The sequence below is a fragment of the Triturus cristatus genome, chromosome 4_1 (assembly GCF_964204655.1).
Source record: "Triturus cristatus chromosome 4_1, aTriCri1.1, whole genome shotgun sequence".
Taxonomy (NCBI): domain Eukaryota; kingdom Metazoa; phylum Chordata; class Amphibia; order Caudata; family Salamandridae; genus Triturus; species Triturus cristatus.
Window position 1 is genome coordinate 884245448 of NC_140585.1, and position 13473 is coordinate 884258920.

At 46.6% G+C, this 13473-nt stretch overlaps 1 protein-coding gene across 8 annotated transcripts in view; it reads left to right on the top strand.

The window, feature by feature from the left end:
• Positions 1-13473, top strand: part of TMEM209 (transmembrane protein 209) — a 269726-nt gene that overhangs the window by 20188 nt on the left and 236065 nt on the right. For 3 of the 8 annotated variants that reach the window (XM_085653620.1, XM_085653624.1, XM_085653616.1), the window contains exons 2-3: positions 9831-9876; positions 10296-10366. The exons of 3 other annotated variants lie outside the window; for them this stretch is intronic. The gene's annotated coding sequence lies outside the window, so the exon portion shown is untranslated. The remainder of the gene's footprint in view (positions 1-9830; positions 9877-10295; positions 10367-13473) is intronic. 2 more of the 8 variants (XM_085653623.1, XM_085653617.1) reach the window with 1 other exon arrangement.

Here is a 13473-nt window from a genome sequence, read left to right on the forward strand (position 1 = left end):
AGCCTCGCCACTTCGTTTATTGGGTGCCTCCCAAGGTCGTAACGGAGAGGTAATGGAGGGGTGGAAGGGGGGAGCAAAACTAGGTCACGAAAAAATTTGTTTTCTGATTTTACTAATTCAGAAAGATTATCGAACCCCCAAAGTTCCGCCCCGTATAAGCACCCAGGCAAGGCCTTACCCTCGTATACTTTGATGGCTGGGGCTACAGGGCGACTATAGGAGAGTCTCTGGTGCCTCGCTATGGCCCCGGAAATCCGTTTATGGTTTAGGACCATTTTAGTCAGATGAGGTGCCCATTTTAGTTTGTTGTTCATCCTAACCCCAAGATAATCAAAGGCCTCTACCAGCTCCAGCGGGCTGTCATTCAAGTTAAATTTGTTCCTGAAGCTTTTAGATGGTGCCAAAGCCATTAGCTTGGTTTTAGCTATGTTGATTACCAAGCCTCTGTCAACACAGAATGAGGTGAAGCGATCATGAAGTTTTTGCAGGCCCATAGGGCTCTTGGAGACCAGGAGGGTGTCATCCGCAAATAATAGGGTTGGTATTTTTTCCCCGCACAGGGTTGGGGCATCGGCCGCGTCCTCTCTCAAATGGTCTGCCACCCCATTTATATAGAGAGAGAACAAGGTCGGCGCCAAAACACAACCCTGGCGTACTCCTCTCTGGACAACTATTTTCTCTGTGAGCTGGCCCTGCCCCCCCCCCACCTTACTCTGGCAAAATTGTCTTCATGCAGGCGTTTAACAAGAGACAGGATCAGGGGAGGAATTCCTAGATCAAACAAGACTTGCCAAAGCTTGGAGCGGGGGACCAGATCGAAGGCTGTCTTTAAGTCTATAAAGGCCAAATACAGGCTACCCTTCTTGATGGTTACAGTTTTCCAGTGGATCAGGCAGAGTCTAAATACCTGATCCATTGTGCCAACACCACATCTAAATCCAGCCTGAAAGTGGGACAAAACACCCTCCTCATCAATCCATCCCTTCATCCGTGTTAAGAGGACCCTGCCAACTATTTTTTGAATGACATCGATCAAACTAATCGGTCTATAATTTGCAGGATCCTCTCTATCCCCCTTCTTGTAAATGGTCACCACCTCAGCCCCTTTCCAAGATTCGGGTACAGGGTGACCAATTGCTATGAGGTTTAGGGATCTACAAATAAATTGTGCCCAAAGGTTTCTCTCGTGGATCATAAGATCGCCCGGAAGGCCGTCGGGACCGGCTGCTTTACCGGGCGCGATTGAAGCAATAGCTCTAAGAACCTCATTAAGGCCAAAAAGCTCGTTCACAGAAGGTACCACTGGGGGCTCTAATTCATACCCTTGCTCATGCGGTGTGCACCCTTCATCACCCATGTATAATTTCTGAAAGTGCTCGAACCAGTCTCGCCCCGAGATGTGGTTCGGTAATGGATCAGCCCCCCTCCTTGTGCCAACATTAATAAGATCCCAAAATAATGTTGCATCCTTCAGCTGGGCAGCAGATTTCAGATCTTGCCAGTGGGCTTCTTCCCAAGCTCGTTTGGCTAGAACAATGGACCTGTAATATAATTTCCTTGCAGACAAGATGTTACTCTGGACCTTGGTTTTTAGAGCTTTCGAAAGGTCCTGCCTCCGTGTTCTGCACTCGTTAGAGTACCACGGATTTTCGCCTTTAGGAAGTGGGCGCTTACAGCCCCGAGATATTTTGGCCTGGAAGAACTCACTTACATTGTCCACAGTTGAGAGGTATATTTCCTTAAGCTCTGAGCAGTGCGTAGGAGAGGGGGGGAGTGTCGGAAACGTCGTTAAGTAATGAAATGTTATCATTAATGATCTCCCTAATGCCCTCCAGTGATAATTCGCTTTCGGCAACCTTATGCCATTTAAGGCGCCGATTGCAGTTGGAGGGGACAATTTCCCTCATCCGAGTAGTCTTGGTACTAACAAGCTCGGTGGGAATAAGAGCAAGATTACATTGAAAGTGCATGGACAGGGGATTGTGGTCACTTTCGCATCTTTGGACCACTTCCATATCTATAAGGTCGCCCCAGGAACCAACGTCTAACAATATATAGTCAATGCGTGAGGGCACCTTGGTTCTAGTAAATGTGGGGGCTCCCATTAAATCGGATTTAGATCTACCATTGGTCGCCCTCAAATTATGCTCAAGTGTCAGAGCATTGATTTGTATGACTCTAGGGGACCATTTCTTTATTATAGGGAGGTCTAGACAGGGAATTTCCCACTTGGCATCCAGATCCCTTGTGCCCTGGATATCCTCATTGCAGAGTGGCTCAAAGGTACAATTTAGGTCTCCTGCGACGATTGTGCCTACTGCAGAGGTGATGGCCGTGAGCTCAGTATCCAGGGTTGATATAATGGGGCTTGCTTGTCCACCAGGGGTTCCTCTGGCATATACATTAAAGATCTCCAGGCCAGCTTTGGAGTCTGGCCCAGTAATGGAAATATGAAGAATGTCCGGGGAGGGAATTTCCCGGATTCTAACAGACCAATTCAAGTGAATGTTGACCCAAGCAAGTAGTCCCCCCGAGGGCCTGCCTCTGGGTGAGCTGATGGCCGGGACATGAAAGGTGGTATAGCCTGACCTATAAAGGGGGACTAGGCTCCATGTCTCCTGGAATAAAAGTATATCGAATTTGTTGATAAAATCGTTCCAGAGGGGGTCGGCAAGATTTTTATCCAGACCCGCAATATTCCAGGATAAAAGATGGAGTGATCTTGCGCAATTAAGGGGAATGTCTTTATTTACATCCACCACCTCACTTAAGACGTTTGCTTCACTTGGTAGTTGGGGGGGAGCCAAAGTAACACTACTAACCCCACCCGGGACCATGGGCAGAGAGTGTACTAAAACAGTATTAACCACTTGGGAGAGGCATTCCGAGACAGGAAGAAGGTTATCTTGTTGGTTGTGAATCAGTCAATCAACCTGTCTGAGACCTGAATCTCCGGACTCATGCAGGAATGACCAAGAAGGGGAGGGACGGATCTGGATCGAGGAAAACTCCGGCGGAGATGTCCTGAGTTCCAGTAATAGGAGGTTTTCTGCTAGGGAGGGGTCACTAAGTTCAATCTCAATGCAATCTGCCTGAGCATCTGCCCTAGAAATCCTATTTGCTCCAACCAGATCGTCTCGAATAATGGATCTACACCCCCTTACGTAACGCAACCAATGGATAGCTTTATTGAGTAGTGAGTCCCTACCTTCATAGCCCCCTTTGCTGGCAATTTTCGGAACGTTGGTCATATACACCTTGGTCCTAATAGGTGGATGGGGCGGACGCTGGCCATAGGTGGTTCTGTAGGGGGGTGATACAATGGGTACTCGTGGCAGCGAGGATATAGTGTGGATATGGTGATCCATTGGCATAGGTCTAGTTTCGGGTACCACAGTACGGGGCTCACCTCTCATGATGTCTGCATAAGAAGAACCAGCCTTGTCATTTGTGGCCTTCTTCTTAGCAAGCCCCCTCGTTCTTTGGTCTTGGGATGAGGGTGAACAAGTATTTGGAGTGTAGATTGTGGGCCCCTGTGTGACCCTCCCAGTGGGTGCAGAAACCTCCCTTGATGGAAGTGCTAGGGAGGTAGTAGTTAGAGGAGCTTGACCCTGGGCTAGACTATCCAGTCTTGCAGTCAATAATAATGCAACCATATCCTCCAACTTCTTAATCCTAACCAACAAAGCCGACTCAGAATGCCCAGCCTGTATGCCGACGGCTAGCCTTTCACTTGGAAATAGTACCATAGATTCCTCTGGGGCCGATATAGTGGTAGTGCTAGTGCGTGGAGCAAGTAGGGAAAATCTGTTTGAGCATAGAATGGGGGTAAAAGTAGGAGATACCTGGGCTTGTTGCTGCACCAACCCTAGTTCTATAGGAGGGGGTAAAGGACTGGGAAAAACAGCGTCCACGAGTGGGTTGTGTGTAACCGGTAAGGGAGCTAGCATGGGCTTGTTGCAACTAGACTGATTAATAAACATTGTGGGGATGGTTTTCCTGCGTGATTTATTACAAGTTTTGCCATCCATCTGTTCCACGTTTCCTATATCTTTTTCAGTGGCGTCACCAAGAACCTCCTCACAGTCGTTCACAATTCCCTCAATTCTTTCCAGGACACAATTAAGACCAGCATGAGGGATCTTTTTAGCTTTTTTCCCTTTTTTTGTGCCAGCAACAGCGCCTCCCTCCATAACTTTCCTCTTCCCCCATATTCAACCCGCACAAAAGTTTTACAAGCTAATGTGATGCACAAGAAATATAAAAATGTCTAACAAAACGAAAATTGCTAAAATGTTTAAAAACATAAAACCAAATCGTCGCGGGGTGTAAAGTAATTAACGCTCAGGACGATATGCACATGTAGCAACACGAAAAATCTAGGACCTACTACAGACCCAATGTGATGGTACAAGCAGCATAACATCCACCCCGTAGGGACCACCAGGAAACAGAGTCAAGGGACAGCAGTGAAAGCAGTTCCCACCGGCCAAAGTACCTGTATCTGGGCTCGTACAGGACGGAGAGTGTAAGGGAGGGGGCCCAGCCCAGCCTCTGCCGGCCTTGGACGGCTGTAGACGGCCCGCCCTTTGCCCGGGCTTAGCCCGGCGCGTCCCGCGCTGCGGGATGTATGACTGGGTTAAGAGCCAACGTTGACCAATAGGCGTGGGGCAGCAGCGACACACCTGGAGGGCCTCCCGCACTCCTGGGGGATGTAGTCCAGTGCCTCTCCTTCTTCTCCTCGATGTGTTTAATGGCAGTCCGGCGTTCCGTGGTCAAAGGCAGCCCCTGCACGAACAGCAGCAACAGGGCAGAGGAAAATAGCCCAGATGGCGAAGCGGGACCCGCGCTAGCGGGTTCCGCGAGCTTTTAACTGCTTGTGGGCGTGGGGCAGCAGCGACACACCTGGAGGGCCTCCCGCACTCCTGGGGGATGTAGTCCAGTGCCTCTCCTTCTCCTCGATGTGTTTAATGGCAGTCCGGCGTTCCGTGGTCAAAGGCAGCCCCTGCACGAACAGCAGCAACAGGGCAGAGGAAAATAGCCCAGATGGCGAAGCGGGACCCGCGCTAGCGGGTTCCGCGAGCTTTTAACTGCTTGTGGGCGTGGGGCAGCAGCGACACACCTGGAGGGCCTCCCGCACTCCTGGGGGATGTAGTCCAGTGCCTCTCCTTCTCCTCGATGTGTTTAATGGCAGTCCGGCGTTCCGTGGTCAAAGGCAGCCCCTGCACGAACAGCAGCAACAGGGCAGAGGAAAATAGCCCAGATGGCGAAGCGGGACCCGCGCTAGCGGGTTCCGCGAGCTTTTAACTGCTTGTGGGCGTGGGGCAGCAGCGACACACCTGGAGGGCCTCCCGCACTCCTGGGGGATGTAGTACAGTGCCTCTCCTTCTCCTCGATGTGTTTAATGGCAGTCCGGCGTTCCGTGGTCAAAGGCAGCCCCTGCACGAACAGCAGCAACAGGGCAGAGGAAAATAGCCCAGATGGCGAAGCGGGACCTTTTTTCATTTTACTATACTGTACAACTGCTTTGGGCAACATTTGTTTGCTACATTCCCTATTATGTAAACAGCAAAGTAGTAAAAACAGGTTTTTGTCTTGTTCTTTTGTACATGACCAAAGTTTATATAACAAGATCCAGGCGTCCCAGATACGTACCAGCCCAGAAGAACAAGAATTAAAGCATCTTTCCCTTTTCAGATGTAGCTTCACAGTGCAGCTATTGACAGACGTAATTTTTGACAGCTTACAATAAAGGTGGGCTTTGGCGCCACCCACGTGTTTGTAGGAAGGAGTACATGTTTTGATTGGGTAGAAGTTGTACTTCCACAGAAAAAAGTACTTTGCCCCCTTCCACAAAGCTTTCGTGGGCAGTCACATTGGAATTACATCCTGACAAGCATCAAAAGAATATTGCAAATAATGAGGAGTTTGGAACTCCGAGTTGACTTGTAATATCCTTATGGAGGCCAGGGGGCACTTTATCGCATATAATACATGGTCACACCATCGCCTTTCCCACCAAGCAGGGCTTTCAGAGTACTACTTAGACATGGATTCTCAGGCGCCACCCACGTGTAGGTTTCCCTTAATACAGGATTTGATTAGGCCGACTTTGTGTTTTTCTGCTAAAAAGACTGCTTGTAATGCACTTTTTGGTTTATGGCAATGTTTATACTGGATACCCTAGGACTGAGTTGGTTATGTTGGCAAACCAGGGATCTTGACTATAGGCTTGATCTATGATAAACTGCTATGATAAGGGTACAATGCCTGAAATATTTTCTGTGAAAAGTATATTCTATCAATTCACACTTAAATGCAGCTTGATTTGACACTATAATAGTCTACAGATAGGTATTTTGTTACTTAGAATCTCACACGTTACTGTAGTAGGCAAGGGTTTTAATGTTGGTTACCATGTTTGACAAACCAAGGCTATGCTTTGAAAATGCACTAGGTCTCGCTTTTGATTAAGTTAAAGCCATTTGCTTTGGTAATAGTATTGTATAGCAAAGCAAATGGCTTTAACTTAATAAAAGGCGAGACCTATTTCATTTTCAATGCTTGTTTAAAAGAGTGCATCGGAGGACTGGCTTGCTCTATGTCATCAGATATTAGGCCCCAATGTTTATTGATAGTTTTCTTAATGGCATGACTGAGTAGAAAAAGTTGTAACGCATATCATCCTTTCCATGTGTCCTTTGTCTTTCTCCTTTGGTGTGAGTAGGTTCTCCCTTGGGCTGTACCAAGCTCTCTTTGCAGGTCTTCTGATTGTGCCATGTAATCACTCTTCTTCGAGCAATTTCTGCGGATGCGCAGAAATTGCCCGTACGGGAGGTTGTCTGCGAGTCCTCTCGGGTGATGGCTATTATATCTCAGAAGGGAGTTTCTTTCAGCGGGCTTGCGCTACAGAGAGGTGTAAAGTTGATTGTCCTCAGCTTCAATGGTTATGTCAAGAATATCTATTTCACTCTGGTCCGACTGGATAGTGATCGGGGCTTCTCTCATTGAGCCAGGAGTGGAACAGGCCCAATTCCATAGAGTCACCAGTCAAAATTAAAAGTACATCATCGATATATCCCCTCCATACCGGCCAAGCTGGTCGAAAAATTATTGAACAGACAACTCAGTCTCTTCTTGGTTGATACACAGGCGCTTGACCCTACTCAATATGGCTTTAGGCCAGGTCATAGTACGGAGTCCGCTTTGGTTAAAGCCACGGAAGAGATTAGGGAGGAAGTGGATCGGGGAGGTAAGGCGGCACTGATCCTGCTCGATCTGTCCGCAGCATTTGATACGGTCCACCACTCAATACTCCTTAATCGCTTAAAAACGTGTGTATCGGTGGTGAAGCATGGTACCTTGTCAGATCCTTTCTAACAGATAGAAAACAAGTGGTAACTCTGGGGGAGTTCCAATCTAAACCTTTTTCCACACCTTGTGGTGTCCCTCAGGGGTCATCACTCAGCCCCACCCTTTTTAATATTTAAGTGAGCGCACTGGCACCCGTTATTAGCGCATATGGATTTGGTATCACCTCCTACGCAGATGATACTCAAATCGTGGTATCCCTGACTCCAGGGGGGGAGGTTGATACGGAAGGGCGTCTGCGGGAGTGTATGCTAGCAGTAGGGAGCTGGATGGCTAAGAACTGTCTCAAATTGAACTCGGACAAAATGGAGGTTATTCTGTTCGGAAACACCTCCAATTTCTGGACCCCGGCCTGCTGGCCCGATTCTATAGGTACGCTTCCGGTTGTAAAAGCCAAAAACCTCGGCATAATACTCGACGGTAGACTGACGCTAGAGTATCATATTAAGGAGGTGACTTCCAAAACTATGTACACCATCAGGATGCTGAGGAAAGTGCTAACCCTGTTGCCCCAGGATAGTAGACACATGGTGGTCAGGGGGCTGGTTTTGGCTAGACTGGATTACTGTAATGGACACTATTTAAACGCGCAACACAGAGCACTGAGTAAACTACAGATTCTGCAAAATGCTGCAGTCCGTCTACTTACGGGCTCCTCAAGATTTTCTTCGGCCTCTTTGGGAAGAAAAACCTTGCACTGGCTTCCTGTAAAAGCCGAATTCGGTTCAAGGCACTGACTATGACTTTCAAGGCATTGCATGGCTTAGGCCCAGAGTTCCTAAAGGACCGACTACACTGGTATGTGCCGGGTAGAAGCCTGCGGTCAAAAGAAGCTAAGCTTGCCCATGTCCCCCGTATTAGGAAAGCTCGCTGGGGTGGTAGGAGTTTTATATATGGGGCCGCTAAGGCTTGGAATGACGACCCCTCTCTATCTCAGGACCATGACAGATCTTCTGTCATTTAGAAAGGAACTCAAGACCTGGTTGTTCCTTAATGAATAACCCCGGTCATCTATTTATTAGCTCTCCCGGTTTCAGGACTCTCAGGAAATTCTAGATAGCGCCAGGACACCTCCGGGTAATTGCCGCGCTCTACAAATATCAATAACATAACATCTTCTCCAGGTAGGGGTTGGTCTCACCAAATATGAAAGCGCTCTCAAAGTGGTCCATGAAAATAATGGCCAAATCTAGGGCGAAAGCAGCCCCCATGGCCACTCCCTTTGTCTGAAAATAGAACAACCCATTGAAAAAGAAGTTCTTCATTATGGCAATGCGAAGAAGGTCTATGATAAACTCTGTTGGCACTGTCATCGGGGCAACTCGTTGGTCAAGGACTTCATGGATTACTTCTAGGGCAGTTTATTGCGGTATACTTGTGTAGAGTGACACGACGTCAGAAGGAGTTGGCTGTGAGGGTCAAAGGGACGTCCGCCCACAACGTTAATAGTTTGCATTGTGTCCCTAAGGTACGCCTGTGTTGCCTCTGCTATGGGTTTGAGGAAATGGTCAATATATCGACTCAAAGGCTCCAGCATCGAGCCACAGCCAGAGGCAATCGGACGGCCAGGTGGTTTCAATGGATCCTTATGTATCTTCGGTAATGTATAAAATGTAGGTAACCAGGGTTGCTTCTGATTCAGATACATAAACTCATGCTTCGTTAGATAGCCATTATCAAGACCTCGAGTGGTAATTGCCAGTATCTCTTGAGAGAGATCTTTGGACGGGTCTGAGCCGATCCTCATATAACTCACTCCGTCCTGTAGTTGGTTCAGGATCTCTGCTTTGTAGTCGTTGACATTCTGCACCACAATAGCACCACCCTTGTCCGCTGGTTTAATAACTGTCCTTATTGTTCATTATTGTTTATCAGAGACGCGAAAGCATCCTTCTCAAACTTGGTGATGTTATACTTGGTGTGCTTGTGTTCTCTCAGTATCGTAGATATGTCTCTCAAGACAACGCTCTCATAGCTTAGGATCTTGTTGGTCATGCGATTTGTTGGTGGGACAAACGTAGAAGGAATCCTTAACCCAGTTGGGGAATTTACGCCCGGTGATGGTGACTGCTTGAAAAAATATCTGACGGATTTTTCTGAAGAAACTGTGAAGTTCAGTCCTTTAAAGCTAATGACACCACTCGGTACCGCAAGCGAGCTGAAAGAAACTCCCTTCTGAGATATAATAGCCATCACCCGAGAGGACTCGGAGACAACTCCCGTACGGGCAATTTCTGCGCAATTGCTCGAAGAAGAGTGACTACATGGCACAATCAGAGGACCTGCGTAACCGACTGATGGAGCGACGGTACCCTAAAAGTCTCACCAAAATGGCTCAGAAGAGAGCTTGGTACAGCCCCGATCTGGCACTCGGCCCGCCCGCATAATCAGATTTACGCACCACGGTAATCAAGTGCATGCCGTTTGAACCTAATTTATCTCCCTCCATTTGCTTTTAGTTGTAAAGATTAACAGAAGACATCAGGCCCGCGTTCAACAGCGAAGGTAATTTTTCCCTTGCTGTTCCATGCCCTTTGAGGCGATGCACCTTCTTTATAAACGCAATGCAGTCGCTCAGTTTTATCCTCTTTTTCTCACATACTTGTTTTTGAGTTAATTCAGGATTCATTGTGTGTAACCGCTGTCCTAGATTGATGCTCTTTACTCGCGCATCTGATCACTTCTGTGACAAGGTGATGCACCTTTTTGATTAATGCTTTGCAGTCGCTCCGTATTTAACTTTTATTCTCACACACTTGTTTTAGAGATTACTGTAGAGAGATTTCTGGATTCATTGTGTTTAACTGCTAACTTAGAGTGATGCTCTTAGTTCTTGTCACTCATGTTCTGACTACAATGCCATTTCGATTGTGTAATTCCGAGCTGTTCAGCTGATTAGCGGTCCTGTTTCTTGTATTCCACAGATCCTTTCCACTGTGTCAGCAAATACCCGACTCATCCGGCATGACATAAGTAAAGTCCATCACTATAGGAAGTAAGAGACCTTCTTTTGGCTTTTTTTCTTAGTTCTCTATATATCGACCTTGGTCTCCATTGACCTTGCAACTTATTCATTTCTGGTGGTTTGGTCACTCTCTCACCATAGAAGCCCACGCGCCCTTCTACGCCCCTAGCCATCGTGCAGAGGTTTTATGGTAATAGTGACAATTGTATTTAATCTCCCTTTCTTTATTGAACCCTGCTTTATACAAATATGGTTCTAAAAGCTATTTTCATGTCCTTCCCTAGATCACGCCCTCCCTCACACCTTAGTCCTGATGAAGACCCTGACGTAAGGGACACAACTGCCTACAGTTTCATAGGGGTTGAAACGTTTACACTTTACTGCATAGCCAGCATTAACAACTGATATTTCATATTGTGCTACTGTTGATAACATGGCTGTATACTGTTTCTGCTGAACTGAGATTTATAGGCTTGATGAATGAGCCTTGTGTTTAAAGTAATGTACTGTTTCTGATTGACACTCTATCCCTCAATCACTTCCTTATCCTCACAAAACCACCATTTCCCGACCCTCTCCCTTTCCTCTCCCTCACCATGTTCCCACCTAGGGACATTGTCACATGTAATACGAAAATATTCTCGTTAAGAGATCGTTGCCCAGTGTGAATTAAACACTGAATATAACACATACCTTGTGTGTTATGCTTTGTTTTGAATATTTGTTTTGATTCTTTACATTGTAATGTCACTTTCTGGGACCACTGTCCTTGCGTACTGCTAAATGGTGGGGTTTCCTCATTCAAGGCTGGCTAGTCTTAATCATTCTTCCACTAACCCCAAACTTCCCAGCTGTCTCTGTGTCTCACTCAGAGGAAAGAAAGGGGATAAAATGCCTCAATCCCTAAGTAACCGTATTATTGAGTTGAATATAAGTAACGTATTTGACCTTAACAGTGGGGGATCCCCATCCCACTGGCAATAAGAGTTCCAAAGGAGTGTTAGGACAAATCTTGGTTAGTTATAATTTTTTGCGGAAAAAATTACGGACTGCAGTTTACAGCCAACACGTGTTTCGCCCCTTTACATGGCCATCCGGCCTGGGGCTTCCTCAGGGCATACAGGAAAGTGAAGGGACATGAAATGTCCCGTGTTGTCTGGTGGAATTTCCTTTGTATCTGGTTTCCAAAAAATAAAGGGCGCATTGCCCGCGTGCGATCTGTCCTTTCGGTCGGCTTGATTGTCTCACTCTCACTTTTTCTCCTTCACCCCTCCTTTCACTGGCCGTGTCTCCTATCTTTCGCTTGCTTTTTCCTTCTCCCTTTTTTGTTTTTCCTCCAACTGGGTCCAAGTCTGATTATGCAAAATAAGTCCCTGTTAGCAAAAATGAGTGCTGGCTGCTGCCCATCTCCTGCACACAATTAGCACTGCTTTTAGGGCAGGGTCACGACCCTCCCTCCTCCTCGGGTATGTCATTGTGAAGGGAAGTGTGATTTACACCCGTCTTCTCCGATATTGGAGATTTTCTGCAAGCAAGACTTCGCAGATGTGGGTTTTACTGAATTCCATGAACCTGGGCGCTTTGTGGCGGTTTAACGAATACACACTTTATTTTATCTACATAGCGCTTAGTACCCCGACGTGGCTTTGATGCCCTTCAGGGCGGAACAGTAATGCCAATGTAGTGAATGTGCCATACTTTCTTGGTCCTAAAGCAAGCCAACACAACTGATAGTAATCTGCGCCTTTAGACGATATAGCTGGCCGTTGGTTTGAATGAGAGTAAAAGTCTAGCATAGTTTATCTGTTGTCTTTCACTTTCTGTGAAAACATGTTCTGGGTTGACAGATGATCAATTACTTGTTAGAGTGAAAAACGCCACTGAAATCTGATCTCAACAGCTGACTGACAGAAAGAGGTATGCATCTCGTCCTTTAGCTCGAGGCGGTAGCAAAATTGAGGATGGCATAGCAGAACTCTGTTGTGGCAGACAAAAATTATTTGTAATCGCTGACCTGACAAGAAGACTGGTTCAAGTGGCCATGCAAGACGTTTATGTGGAGGCAGCCATGGATTCGCTCGGCGCATGCATGCTCAGTTCCCATGCTCAATCCCCACCGCAGCCAAGGAATCTCAGGCATGTGCGCTGCTAACGCCAGGCGAGACCTAAAAATCAAGTGAGAGATGCTCCACAACGCCTTCTCTTTTTAATCTTAGATGCCTTTCTTTTTAAGTTCAGGAATATACATTGCAAAATGCAAATTGACAAGAATGTAGAAGACATTATATACTATGTTTTGCATTGTCTAGCATGGTCTTCATTAGGGTCTAAGCATCTTTTAGACACTCATCAGTTACTTGGGCTGGACCAGAGAAACACTTTGTGCTTTTTCTATTATAAGTTTTATTTGTTGCAGGCGGGTTTTCCTCTGGTCCCGCTCTCTAATTCCTATCCCTCTTTCTCTTCCTCATTTCCTTTCGGTCTTCATACCAATCTCTCTCTCCTTCATCTTCCCACTCTCTTGTCTTCCTCCTTATCTGTTTCTCTCCATTTTATCCTCTTGCACACACACTTTTCCCCCCCATTTCCTGTCTTCTTCCTCTGCCCCTTATTCCTTCATTTCTCACTAATTCTGCCTCTAACGTTCCCGTTTATTTTCCCCTTCTCTTTCTTGCCCTCTGTCTTCTCACTCTTACCACTAGATTTCTCTAATTTTGCTAATGTCCCCCCATCTTAACGTTCCCTCTTTTATGTCTTCCACTTTTCTTCTCTTGTCTTTCTACTTTTTATTTCTAACATTAACCTTTTAGTTCTCAAGCGTTCTTTTTTTCTTTCACAAACATCAGTTCACATTTTTGTTTCCAAGTGAGTTTTCACGTTCTCGCCTATACTCCTTTGCAAACCCCCCCCACCCCCAGCTTTCTATGAGTTTTCCTCTAATTTTCCCTTTTCTGTATATTAATTTCTCTCCCTTTTGCACTTCCTCTGACTCCCTTTCTCTACCCCTCTTCGATTTTTCTTTTCCTCTTTGCTGCCCTTTCTTTCTCCCCATCTCTAGCCTTCTGTCTTCTCCATTTCCCTGTCTGACCCTCACCCAGGCACTCATCCTTGATTTCTTTTAATCTCTCCTGTGGCCA